This window comes from Lactuca saligna, chromosome 4 (genome assembly GCF_052625555.1).
Source record: "Lactuca saligna cultivar CGN05327 chromosome 4, ASM5262555v1, whole genome shotgun sequence".
Taxonomy (NCBI): domain Eukaryota; kingdom Viridiplantae; phylum Streptophyta; class Magnoliopsida; order Asterales; family Asteraceae; genus Lactuca; species Lactuca saligna.
Genome location: NC_136420.1, coordinates 55,692,376 through 55,705,736, shown reverse-complemented (window position 1 = coordinate 55,705,736; position 13,361 = coordinate 55,692,376). Strand labels below are relative to the sequence as shown.

General features: G+C 44.2%; 1 long non-coding RNA gene across 1 annotated transcript; it reads left to right on the top strand.

The window, feature by feature from the left end:
• The first annotated feature begins 12,220 nt into the window (after positions 1 to 12,220).
• On the top strand, positions 12,221 to 12,914 carry LOC145038522 (uncharacterized). The gene is made up of 2 exons (XR_013679414.1): positions 12,221 to 12,350; positions 12,435 to 12,914. It is a non-coding gene; the product is annotated as an uncharacterized LOC145038522 (long non-coding RNA).
• The last annotated feature ends 447 nt before the right edge of the window (positions 12,915 to 13,361 follow it).

Sequence of the window (13,361 nt, the reverse complement as noted above, 5' to 3'; positions counted from 1 at the left end):
TCTCAGCTTTACCCATGACCCGTTTATATAGGAGCACATTTTATTTAATAATATTTAAATTTTTATAAAATACATGTATGCGTGTGTGTTTATATATATATATGTTCAGGTTCATTTGAAACCATTTTAATTTTGTGAAACCGTGAGACCAAATCTAAAAATAATTTTAAAATGCAAAATAAATAAAAAAATCCAAAAATTCTTTTTTTAAATATTATTTTCGGAACTTGAATTAACTAAAATAAATAAAAAAAATAAAAAAAACCCGTTTTTTTTAAAAAAATACGTAAAATATTCTAAATAGAATATTACACGGACATATTCTTAAAAATAATTTTAAAATGCAAAATAAATGGAAAAATCTAAAAATTCTTTTTTTAAATATTATTTTCGGAACTTGAATTAACTAAAAAAAATAAAAAAAAATCCTTTTTTTTTTGAAAAATACGTAAAATATTGTAAATAGAATAATACACTGTACATATTCTAAAAATAGTTTTAAAATGCAAAATAAATGGAAAAATCAAAAAATTCATTTTTTAAATATTATTTTCGGAACTTGAATTAAGTAAAAAAAATTTTAAAAATATTTAAAAAAAAATGCGTCTTACGGTCTCACAAAATTAGGCCGTCTCACATGAACCTAACCCTATATATATATATATATATATATATATATATATATATATATATATATATATATATATATATATATATATATATATATATATATATATATATATAAAATACGTGTTTGTATATATACTTTTTTATAAAACCGAATTTGTATATATTTATGTATTTGTATGCACATAAAATGTTTTTTATGTACTTAATAAATACCAATATTATAAAAGTTTTTAAAGGTTTATATGGGTAGAATAACGTATATTAAATAAGCGTTTTTCACGTATTTTAAAATAATTATGTTTTTATAAATAGGTATTTAAAATATATTTTTTAATTGGTATTTTGCATACAAAAATGTTTTAAAAGAAAATTTTATATAAATTTTTTGCATACAAAAATAGTTTTTTCATTAAAAAGTTATATATAAAAAATAAGGTTTTTTAATGTGAAAGATATGTTTTTTTTATAAATATGATTTTATATAACAAACAAAACATATTCGAAACATAAATTTTTAAAAAAATGATGTAAAAACTAAATTTGGCTAAATTCGTTACAAAAATCTGAAATATGGGTCAACAAAAATATAAATTTTGAAAAAACTTTTAAATAATATTTAAAATTTAGGCGAAAAATGTAATTTTTAAAAATGATTGACATGTTGACCGGATAAAAATATCAAAATGAAAAAAAATTACTGATTTTATTGTACTTAATTAATTAAATAAATAAAGCATATAAACTAAATGGCCAACATGTAGCACCTAGTTCCTGGTATGTAAATCTTAATTGATTCCATTTTAAGCCTTGGACTCGGCGAGTCATAGGTCCGACTCGCCGAGTAGGGACGGGACCCGGGACACGTTTAAGTAGGCGACTCGGCGAGTCCATATGCTGGACTCGGCGAGTCACCGTTGTTGGATGAAACCCTAAGTTTCAAGGGTTTGCACCCTATTTAATCCCCCCCTTTCCGCTCCCAAGCCATCCCTCATTCACCTTCAGAGCCATATACCTCGTCCTAAGCCTTGTTTTGTGGATTTGAAGCCATTTGGTGTGTCCTCTTGAAGATTGGAGTGAGTAGGGAAGGAGATCAAGAAGAAGAAGAGGAGGTCAAGCACTTGTGAGCCATTTCAGAGTAATCTCTAAGGTATGGCTCGTTTTCCCCCTTGTCTCCATGCTTATGGCCCCATTCAACTCCTTCATGACTCATTTCCAAGCTTGTATGTGCATCATATTTCGAAATAAGTTTATTGGTCTCTAGATCCAAGCATAGTTGAGCTCCAGGAGCTCAGATCCACTACCTTTATGAAACCATATTGCATGAAACCCTTAGATCTACTCTTTTGGTGGATTTTGAACCCTAAAAACCCCATAGATGGATATTTACACGTAAAGTTGGAAACTTTAGGTGTTATTCATGCTCTAGGAGCCCAGATCTACGAATGGCATGGACTGGATTCGAGCAAAATCGCATTTTTAGCTCTTGCATGGAGCGGACTCGGCGAGTCGCTCATCTGACTCGGCGAGTCCAGTCGCGAGTCTCCGATTTTGTCCCTTTTTTGCTATGTCAAGTTGTGTGGTGAGTCCAGGAGGGACTCAGTGAGTTGGAAGCCAAAACTCACCCGTAGTGGAACTCGACGAGTCGATGTCCAGACTCGGCGAGTTCAAGGCAATCTCCTTAGATCAAGATCAGACTCGACGAGTTGTTCATACAACTCGACGAGTCACAGTATAACTTGTTCATCGGATGAAGATAAACTCGGCGAGTTGTTCATACAACTCGGCGAGTAGGACGAAGGACTTGAACATTAGTTTGGAAGGAGAACTCGTCGAGTCGACGCCTAACTCGACGAGTAGAAACAGAATTCAGGTCAATCGGTTGGACATGGACTCGGCGAGTTGGCAAGCCAACTCGGCGAGTCGGGTCAACTGGAAGTTGACTCTGACTTTGACTTAGGGCATGATCAGGGGTAAAATGGTCATTTCACCCAAAGGTCAGTTAGCAGTTTTTGACTAAATGTTTGGTGGGAATTACAGCCAGAGGATTTCCGGAACAGCAGCAGCAGCAGCAGTCAGACTATTCCCACGAAGATCAGCAGCTACTCCGAGGTGAGTTGCCTTCCAGTAGCGGTGGGTCTAATGCCATAATACCGGCCCACCAATAGGAGTTGTATGTTAGATGATTGTCTTTGTGATATCATCTAGGTTTGCTGCTACCTGATATGTTATATGTTGGCATGATATGTTGTATGTGATAGTAGTAGAGTTCGGTTGCTAGGACCGTAGGGTAGTCAGACACCCCAGATATGTCTAATATTACATTTATGTTATGATATATGTGATGGTAGTAGTAGGGCGGTGAATTAGTCCCCGAGGTTCGGTTGTTAGGACCGAAGGGTAGTCAGCACCCCAGAATAGCTCGACATGGGTAGGTCAGTATCCCATAATGGCTTGACACGGGTAGGACGGCACCCCAGAATGGCCACACGGGTAGTCGGCACCCCAGAATGGCCGTACCGGGTAGTCAGGCACCCCAGAATAGCCTGGCAGTATGTATGATATGTATTGTATGGTATGTGGTACGATGGGGGAACTCACTAAGCTTTGTGCTTACAGTTTATAGTTTTGGTCTCAGGTACCTCTTCATCGAAGGGGAAGGAGCTGGCTCGGTAGTGGCACATCATGCACACACATTGGTTTCCGCATTTACTAGGGCATGATCAGGGGTAAAATGGTCATTTCACCTAAAGGTCAGTTAGCATTTTTTAACTAAGTGTTTAGTGGGAATTACAGCCGGAGGATTTCCGGAACAGCAGCAAAAACAGTCAGACTATTCCCACGAGATCAGCAGCTACTCCGAGGTGAGTTGCCTTCCAGTAGCGGTGGGTCTAATGCCACAATGTCGGCCCACCAGTAGGAGTTGTATGTTAGATGATTGTCTTTGTGATATCATCTAGGTTTGCTGCTACCTGATATGTTATATGTTGGCATGATATGTTGTATGTGATAGTAGTAGAGTTCGGTTGCTAGGACCGAAGGGTAGTCAGACACCCCAGATATGTCTGATATTACGTTTGTGTTATGATATATGTGATGGTAGTAGTAGGGCGGTGAATTAGTCCCCGAGGTTCGGTTGTTAGGACCGATGGGTAGTCAGCACCCCCGAATAGCTCGACATGGGTAGGCCAGCATCCCATAATGGCTTGACACGGGTAGGATGGCACCCCAGAATGGCCATACGGGTAGTCGGCACCCCAGAATGGCCGTACCGGGTAGTCAGGCACCCCAGAATAGCCTGGCAGTATGTATGATATGTATTGTATGGTATGTGGTACGATGGGGGAACTCACTAAGCTTTGTGCTTACAGTTTATAGTTTTGGTTTCAGGTACCTCTTCATCGAAGAGGAAGGAGCTGGCTCGGTAGCGGCACATCATGCACACACATTGGTTTCCGCATTTACTAGATTTCTCTGGGATTTATACTCTGATGTTTTGATTGGTTGTATGACTTGACTTTTGAACATGGTTTATGTTGTGATGTAGTTTGGTCAAACAATATTTTTATTTATTAATATTTTCTAAAGTAATGTTTTAAAAACGAAATTTTTGGACGTGAAAATTGGGTTGTTACAAGTTGGTATCAGAGCCCTGGTTTGAGGGATTCGGACACACCTACGGGGGTGTTTGAACTCAAATCAAGGGATTAAAAGATTTTGGAAAGAGAAAATGTTTTCTAAAAGGGTTAAGTAAAGGATTTTAAGAAAGAACAATGTGTGTGATGTGCGCAACCAGCCAAGCTCAAGTAAGTATTCCCCAATGTACCCATACAAGTTTATTTATGTTTATCAGTTTCTGTAGAACAGCATGCTAGAATAGGACTAAGGATCTAGGAGTGATGTCTTATGTGCCTGCTTTATGTGCTTCAGTATATGAAAGAACTGCATGCTAGAGCTGAGTAGACAGCAGTATGGTAGCATGTTTAGGTTATTCCTGATAGTACGAGTTTAGCATTGTATGATAGTTCAGTTCTCTCTTCGAGGATAGAGTTGCTTGAGATTGTTTTTCTTTCGTCCAAATGTTGTTTGCTTTGTGCTATGTGGGCCTTGAAGTGATGGGAGTTAACTGTTAGGTGAATACGTTTAAGTCACATGTGATCAGGGTTGAATAATCTCAGAGTGTTGGATTTGACTCTATTGCGTAGCTCTTGTTTGAGTCTTAACCATTGTAGAGATGAGTCCCTTACTCGAAGGATTATCCGAGCCTCAGTACATGTGATTGTATTCAGGTAATAGTTAATTGGCATCACCAAGAGGCCTTCAGCAGCTGAGGACTGGGTTGGGTGGAGTTAGAGGTTTCCTAGGGTAAGCCTAGGATAATGAGTAGCAGTGATCAGCAGTAGGGGAACAGACCTGGTCGAGTCGAGGCGGTCCTTGGGGAAGGTACGGATAGATGTGGAAGGTAGTATGGGCCCGTACTACTGAAAGCAGAGGATCCGTACCCGAACCGAGGAAGGCTAAGATAAGACTAGGGAACTAGTAGTGGGTGGGATCCCTCCAGGGGTATCAGTATCGCTAACAGTTGTTATTTCTTTGTATTTCAGAATGGTGGTACTACGCCCGAGACCAGCAGTTGGCAGTTCAGGAGAGGGATCGGGTTCGGGATCAGGTTCCGAGCCAGTAGATGAGAGGCTACGCAAGTTCATCGCGTTAGAGATCACCAGAGGTATCCTTGAGTCGACCCCCATTATCTTCGGGTCGATCAAGGAAGGGATTATCGAGTTGATGGAGGATCGCCTCAGGGCGTTTAGGAGCGACATGGCATCCGGCCAGTCCGGATCTCGAACGCCGTCCTTTAAGGACTTCAGGGGCAGCGGTGCGCCGGATTTCCACGGGGTGTAGGACCCCATTGTTGCCAGGCGGTGGATTGCAGACATCGAGTCTGCATAGTTCACTAGCTTCTGCCCTGAGGGGTTGAAGGTGAGGTATGCAGCAGGGTGTTTACGAGACCGAGCTCGAGATTGGTGGGAGTCAGTGGGTGATTCTTTGGGAGCCTCAGCTATCGAGGCTATGACCTGGTAGGACTTTGTGACCAGGTTCAGGGCAAAGTTTGCACCGGCTGTCGAGCTTCAGCAGCTGGCCAGGGATTTTTTGGATATGAGGCAGACGACTGAGACTGTGGCGGAGATCACCGCCAAGTTCCGGGAAAGTGCACTATTGGTGCCCCAATATGCGGGTGATGAGGACATGAGGAGAACCCGCTATCATGACATGCTCCGGGCTGATATCCGGGAGCACGTTAGTTTTTCGGCTTGCCCCACCCTGGACTCCATGATTGCCAGGGCGAGGGAAAGGGAGATAGATTTGGAGCATATCCGGAAACAGAAGTCAGAAGAGGGACAGGCAGAGGGGCTTCGGGGAAGAAGCCCAAGGGATCAGATGTAGGCCGAAAGGCCAGTCAGGACCGAGCCGTTGCAGGAAATGCGGCAAGCCGCATGAGGGGGCGTGCAGGATGGGATCATCAGGCTGCTACAAGTGCGGCAAGACTTGGCACCATAGCAAGGATTGCACTGCTCCGGCAGCAATTATTCAGACATCGGAGTTGCTGTGTTTCCACTGCAACCAGAGGGGCCACAAGAAGGCCAATTGTCCCCAGTTGACAGCTTCAGCGCCGGTGAAGGCGCCAGCTCCAGCGACTCTGCGGATCACAGATGGCCGACAGGGCAAGGCAGAGGCTCCAGCGGTGAGGAGCCGGGCATTTCAGCTGACCACCGAGGAGGCACGCGCAGCACCCGATGTGGTGACGGGTATGATTCTTTCCCTCTCATTTATTTATATGATGTTATGATATTGATATGGGCTCGGTATATGTATATGTGTTAGGATCGTTCCATGTGAACGGTATCCCAGTTCAGGTGTTGTTCGACTCGGGTGCATCCCAATCGTTTGTGTCCCTTGCGCTTAGCAAGAAGTTTCCTGAGTCTTCGGGCATGCTGGATTGCCTTTTGGAAGTAGAGATTGCTGATGATCGATCAGTGCGAGCATCGATGGTATTTTAGGACTGCGTGTTGCGTTTGTTCGAGGAGCGCTACTTGGTGGATTTGGTTCCCATTCCGTTGCGTGGGAACAAGGTGATCATAGGCATGGACTGGTTGAGCCCTAATGGGGCAGTGATAGATTGCGTGCAACAACTAGTGCGAGTCAAGACCCCAGGTGGGGGAGAGTTAGTGATCCATGGCAAGAGGCCACAGTGCGGACCCGCTGTATGTTCAGCAGCGAGGGCTAGACGTTACCTTCAACAGGGATGCACAGGATATGTCGCGTACGTGATGGATACCCGGGAGGCGGGTAATGCGACTGTGAGCGAGGTCCCAGTGGTGCGAGATTTCGCAGATGTTTTCCCAGAGGAGCTTCCTGGGATACCTCCAGAGCGACAGGTGGAGTCAGGATTGACCTCATTCCTGGTGCGGCTCCGATAGCCAAGGCACCATATCGGCTGGCTCCTCCCGAGATGCAGGAGTTGCTAAACAAAGGATTCATTAGACCGAGCAGTTCACCCTGAGGAGCCCTGATTCTGTTTGTGAAGAAGAAGGACAGGTCGCACTGGATGTGTATAGATTATCGGGAGTTGAATAAGGTAACGGTGAAGAACCGTTACCCACTCCTGAGGATTGATGACCTCTTTGATCAGCTTCAGGGAGCATCTTGGTTCTCCAAGATTGATTTGTGTTCGGGTTATCATCAGATGAGGGTCAGGGAGGAGGATACGCAGAAGACCGCATTTCGGACGCGCTATGGCCACTATGAGTTCGTGGTGATGCCGTTTGGGCTCACCAATGCTCCTGCCGCGTTCATGGACCTCATGAATCGCGTATGCAGATCGATGCTGGATCGGTCTGTGATAGTCTTTATCAATGACATCTTGGTTTATTCCAAGACGCAGGAAGAGCACGAGGAGCATCTGAGAGAGGTATTGGAGACCCTGAGGAGGGAGAGCTTGTATGCCAAGTTCTCCAAGTGTGATTTTTGGTTGCGCGAGGTGCAATTTCTCGGTCACCTTGTCAACCAGAACGGGATTCTGGTCGATCCGGCCAAGGTTGAGGCTGTGATGAGATGGGAGGTTCCGAAGTCTCCATCTGAGATTCGGAGTTTCCTAGGATTGGCAGGCTATTATCGGAGGTTCATTCAGGATTTCTCCAAGATAGTCGTACCCCTGACACGGTTGACGAAGAAAGTTGTGGTATTTCGGTGGGGACCCAAGCAACAGGTAGCATTTGAGACACTGAGATAGAGATTGTGCGAGGCGCCGATCTTATCCCTGCCAGAGGGCGTAGAGGATTTTGTGGTTTATTGTGACGCGTCTATTTCAGGGTTGGGCGCGGTATTGATGCAGAGGGGGCATGTCATTGCCTACGCTTCGAGGCAGCTCAAGCCTCACGAGGTGAACTACCCGACGCATGATTTGGAGTTAGGAGCGGTGGTTTTCGCCCTCAAAATTTGGCGGCATTACCTCTACGGGGCTCGGTGTACCATTTACACGGACCACAAGAGTTTGAGGTACCTCATGGATCAGCCGAATCTGAACATGAGGCAGCGTCGGTGGTTGGATGTGGTGAAGGATTATGATTGTGAGATCCTTCACCAGCCGGGAAAGGCCAACGTGGTGGCCGATGCGCTTAGCCGCAAGGCGGCGCCGATCAGGGATATTTGCATGAGGATGACTGTGGTGACTCCCCTGTTGGAGCAGATTCGGGAGGCTCAACAGGAGGCTATCAAGGAGGAACATCGGAAGAGCGAGCGTGTGGTGGGTCAGATTTCCTCCTTCGATTATGATAGTCGAGGACTATTGACACTACACTGCAGGGTGTGGGTGCCGTATCACGGAGGTGTGCGCCAGATCTTGATGGAGGAGGCGCACAAGTCCCGATTCTCTATTCATCCCGGGGTGACGAAGATGTATAGGGATCTTCGTCTAGATTATTGATGGCCCTGCATGAATCGGGATGTGGCATGGTATGTTGAGCGGTGCTTGACCTGCAGGAAGGTCAAGGCCGAACATCAGAGACCGCATGGGAAGATGCAGCCATTGGACATCCCGTTGTGGAAATGGGAAGACATCACGATGGATTTTATCACAAAGCTTCCCAGGACTGCGCGCGGAGTAGATTCGATTTGGGTCATCATGGATCGGTTGACCAAGAGCGCCCATTTTATTCCGATCCTGGAGAGCATCTCGGCCGAAAAGTTGGTCGATATCTACATCAGGGAGATAGTAGTGCGGCACGGGGTGCCAGTGTCAATGATATCAGACCGAGATGTGCGATTCACTTCCAGATTTTGGAAGAAGTTTCATGACGAGTTGGGCACTCGTTTGCATTTTAGCATCGCCTTTCACCCGCAGACGGATGGTCAGAGCGAGCGGACCATCCAGACTTTGTAGGATATGTTGCGGGCATGTGTGTTAGATTTCGGTGGTAGCTGGGATACCTATCTTCCGTTGGCTGAGTTCTCATACAACAACAGCTATCACACGAGTATTAACTGTCCCCCATTCGAGATGTTGTACGGACGGAGGTGCAGGACCTCGATATGTTGGGGTGAAGTTGGCCAGAGGGTCATGGGGAGCACCGAGGTGGTGCTCGAGACGAACAAGAGGATCCAGCAGGTTCGGAGCAGGATTCGGACTGCTCAGAGTCAGCAAAAAAGTTACGCCGACAAGCGTCGATCCGATTTGGAGTTCCAAGTCGGGGATATGGTTCTCCTGAAGGTGTCGCCTTGGAAAGGCGTCATTCGATTAAGGAAGTGGGGAAAGTTGGGCCCGAGATTTATCGGACCGTTCAGGGTTGTAGCCCGGGTGGGCAAGGTGGGGTATAGATTTGATTTGCCAGTCGAGCTCAGCCAGATCCACAGCACTTTCCATGTCTCTCAGCTGCGGAAGTGCTTAGTGGATGATTCAGCAGTAGTGTCGTTGGAGGATATTCAGGTTGACGACAACCTGAATTACATTGAGCGCCCAGTCGCAATCCTCGACAGGAAGTCGAAGGATTTGAGAAACAAAATGGTGGAGTTAGTGAAGGTGCAATGGCAGCACCGCAAGGGTTCGGAGTGGACTTGGGAGCCGGTGGATGAAATGATGGAGCATTACCCCAAGCTGTTCCAGGATTGAGCAGCAGACTTCGAGGACGAAGTCTAAAATAAGTGGGGGAGATTTGTAGCACCTGGTTCCTGGTATGTAAATCTTAATTGAGTAATTTCCATTTTAAGCCTTGGACTCGGCGAATCATAGGTCCGACTCGCCGAGTAGGGATGGGACCCGGGAACGTTTAAGTTGGCGACTCGGCGAGTCCATATCCTGGACTCGGCGAGTCACCGCTGTTGGATGAAACCCTAAGTTTCAAGGGTTTGCACCCTATTTAATCCCCCCTTTCCACCCCCCAAGCCATCCCCCATTCACCCTCAAAGCCATATACCTCGTTCTAAGCCTTGTTTTGTGGATTTGAAGCCATTTGGTGTGTCCTCTTGAAGATTGGAGTGAGTAGGGAAGGAGATCAAGAAGAAGAAGAAGAGAAGGTCAAGCACTTGTGAGCCATTTCAGAGTAATCTCTAAGGTATGGCTCGTTTTCCCCCTTGTCTCCATGCTTATGGCCCCATTAAAGTCCTTCATGACTCATTTCCAAGCTTGTATGTGCATCATATTTCGAAATAAGTTTATTGGTCTCTAGATCCAAGCATAGTTAAGCTCCAGGAGCTCAGATCCACTACCTTTATGAAACCATATTGCATGAAACCCTTAGATCTACTCTTTTGGTGCATTTTGAACCCTAAAAACCCCATAGATGGATATTTACACGTAAAGTTGTAAACTTTACGTGTTATTCATGCTCTAGGAGCCCAGATCTACGAATGGCATGGACTGGATTCGAGCAAAATCGCATTTTTAGCTCTTACATGGAGCGGACTTAGCGAGTCGCTCATCTGACTCGGCGAGTCCAGTCGCGAGTCTCCGAGTTTGTCCCCTTTTTGCTATGTCGAGTTGTGTGGTGAGTCCAGGAGGGACTCGGTGAGTTGGAAGCCAAAAATCACCCGTAATGGAACTCGACGAGTCGATGTCCAGACTCGGCGAGTTCAAGGCAATCTCCTTAGATCAAGATCAGACTCGGCGAGTTGTTCATACAACTCAACGAGTCACAGTATAACTTGTTCATCGGATGAAGATAAACTCGGCGAGTTGTTCATACTACTCGGCGAGTAGGATGAAGGACTTGAACATTAGTTTGGAAGGAGAACTCGTCGAGTCGACGCCTAACTCGACGAGTAGAAACAGAATTCAGGTCAGTCGTTTGGACATGGACTCGGCGAGTTGGCGAGCCAACTCGGCGAGTCGGGTCAACTTGAAGTTGACTCTGACTTTGACTTAGGGCATGATCAGGGGTAAAATGGTCATTTCACCTAAAGGTCAGTTAGCATTTTTTAACTAAGTGTTTAGTGGGAATTACAGCCGGAGGATTTCCGGAACAGCAGCAAAAACAGTCAGACTATTCCCACGAGATCAGCAGCTACTCCGAGGTGAGTTGCCTTCCAGTAGCGGTGGGTCTAATGCCACAATGCCGGCCCACCAGTAGGAGTTGTATGTTAGATGATTGTCTTTGTGATATCATCTAGGTTTGCTGCTACCTGATATGTTATATGTTGGCATGATATGTTGTATGTGATAGTAGTAGAGTTCGGTTGCTAGGACCGAAGGGTAGTCAGACACCCCAGATATGTCTGATATTACGTTTGTGTTATGATATATGTGATGGTAGTAGTAGGGCGGTGAATTAGTCCCCGAGGTTCGGTTGTTAGGACCGAAGGGTAGTCAGCACCCCCGAATAGCTCGACATGGGTAGGTCAGCATCCCATAATGGCTTGACACGGGTAGGATGGCACCCCAGAATGGCCATACGGGTAGTCGGCACCCCAGAATGGCCGTACCGGGTAGTCAGGCACCCCAGAATAGCCTGGCAGTATGTATGATATGTATTGTATGGTATGTGGTACGATGGGGGAACTCACTAAGCTTTGTGCTTACAATTTATAGTTTTGGTTTCAGGTACCTCTTCATCGAAGAGGAAGGAGCTGGCTCGGTAGCGGCACATCATGCACACACATTGGTTTCCGCATTTACTAGATTTCTCTGGGATTTATACTCTGATGTTTCGATTGGTTGTATGACTTGACTTTTGAACATGGTTTATGTTGTGATGTAGTTTGGTCAAACAATGTTTTTATTTATTAATATTTTCTAAAGTAATGTTTTAAAAACGAAATTTTTGGACGTGAAAATTGGGTTGTTACACAACACATAATAACTTTAAGACACAATTACAAAAATGGTCCCTGTGGTATACATTTTTTTAGGGTTTTAGTCTAAATCATGATTTTTTTGGATTGGTGGTCCTTTTGAGCTAGTTTCGTTGAGTTTTTGGTCCCTCCGAATAGTGAAATGACTGTAATACCATTGGAGGATTTATTTTCCATTTTTCTTTCTTTCCTTTTATATCTAAAAGTATTATTTTATTTATTTTAATAGTTAAAAGTATAAAAAGGCTCTCTCTCTCTTCAATACCTAAAGAATCATCTTCTTCAATACCCCCGTCTTCTTCATAAAACCTAACTCCTCACTACCATCTATCCTTCCAGCCACCACAAATCAACCACCAACACCACGATCAGAAATCAAGGTTTGTTCAGTCATCCTTACTCATGCTTAAATCAAATATATATCAAAAGCTCACCATCAACTCCTCACCGCACCTTTCTTACAGATCTAGAATGTCACTCACCTTTTCAGTGGGTATCTAGATTTCAACAAGGTTCTCCGAATCGTTTCCTTCTTCAAAATCCGATTTTGTTCTTATTATATGTAATCAATCGATGGAAGTTTTCTATTAAATGGGTTCATCCACCCTTTGTGCAGAAGAATTTAGTCTGTTACCGGAGTGAAGAACAAAAGAAGGGAGCAATCAAATTACTGGAAATATCAACAACCCCAAGTTTTTTTCCACATCTGATTGAATTCAGAAGAGACCCACTTAACATATTGGATGCTAGATTGAGATAGGTGATGTTTGGGAGAACGAATAAAGCAATGGGGGTGTTCCGATAAGTGAGTTGGATGACAGGTCGAGATAATGAAGCTGGTTAAGTTTTCCAAATTGTTCAGGAATGTTACCCGAAAACGAGTTATTGCTTAAAAGAATTGTAATCACTCCTTTAGGCAAAATGGAACTTCAGAATTGTTGTGATCTTGGTAATTGACGAAGGAAAATGACCTGTTAATTTGTTGTTCTTTAAGCTCAAAATGGTAAGATTTGATAAGGAATCGAACCAGTCAGGGATAGATTAATTGAAGAAATTTCCATCTAATGTCAAAGTATGAAGCTTTTGTAATCTTGAAATTTCATTTGGGACAGGACCAAACATCAAATTTGAGCTTATATCCAGACTCCAAGTGGAGAGAGAGAGAGAGAGAGAGAGAGAGAGAGAGAGAGAGAGAGAGAGAGAGAGAGAGAGAGAGAGAGAGAGAGAGTAGGGCCCATAATTTTTATTAATAAAACTTTAAATTAAATATAAAAAAAATATATCAGCAGGGCATTTTAATCTTTTCAGTTTTTTGAGGGACTAAAAACGCAACGAAACTAACTCAAAAGAACCACAAATCCAAAAAAATCGTGGTTTGAACTATAACTCCA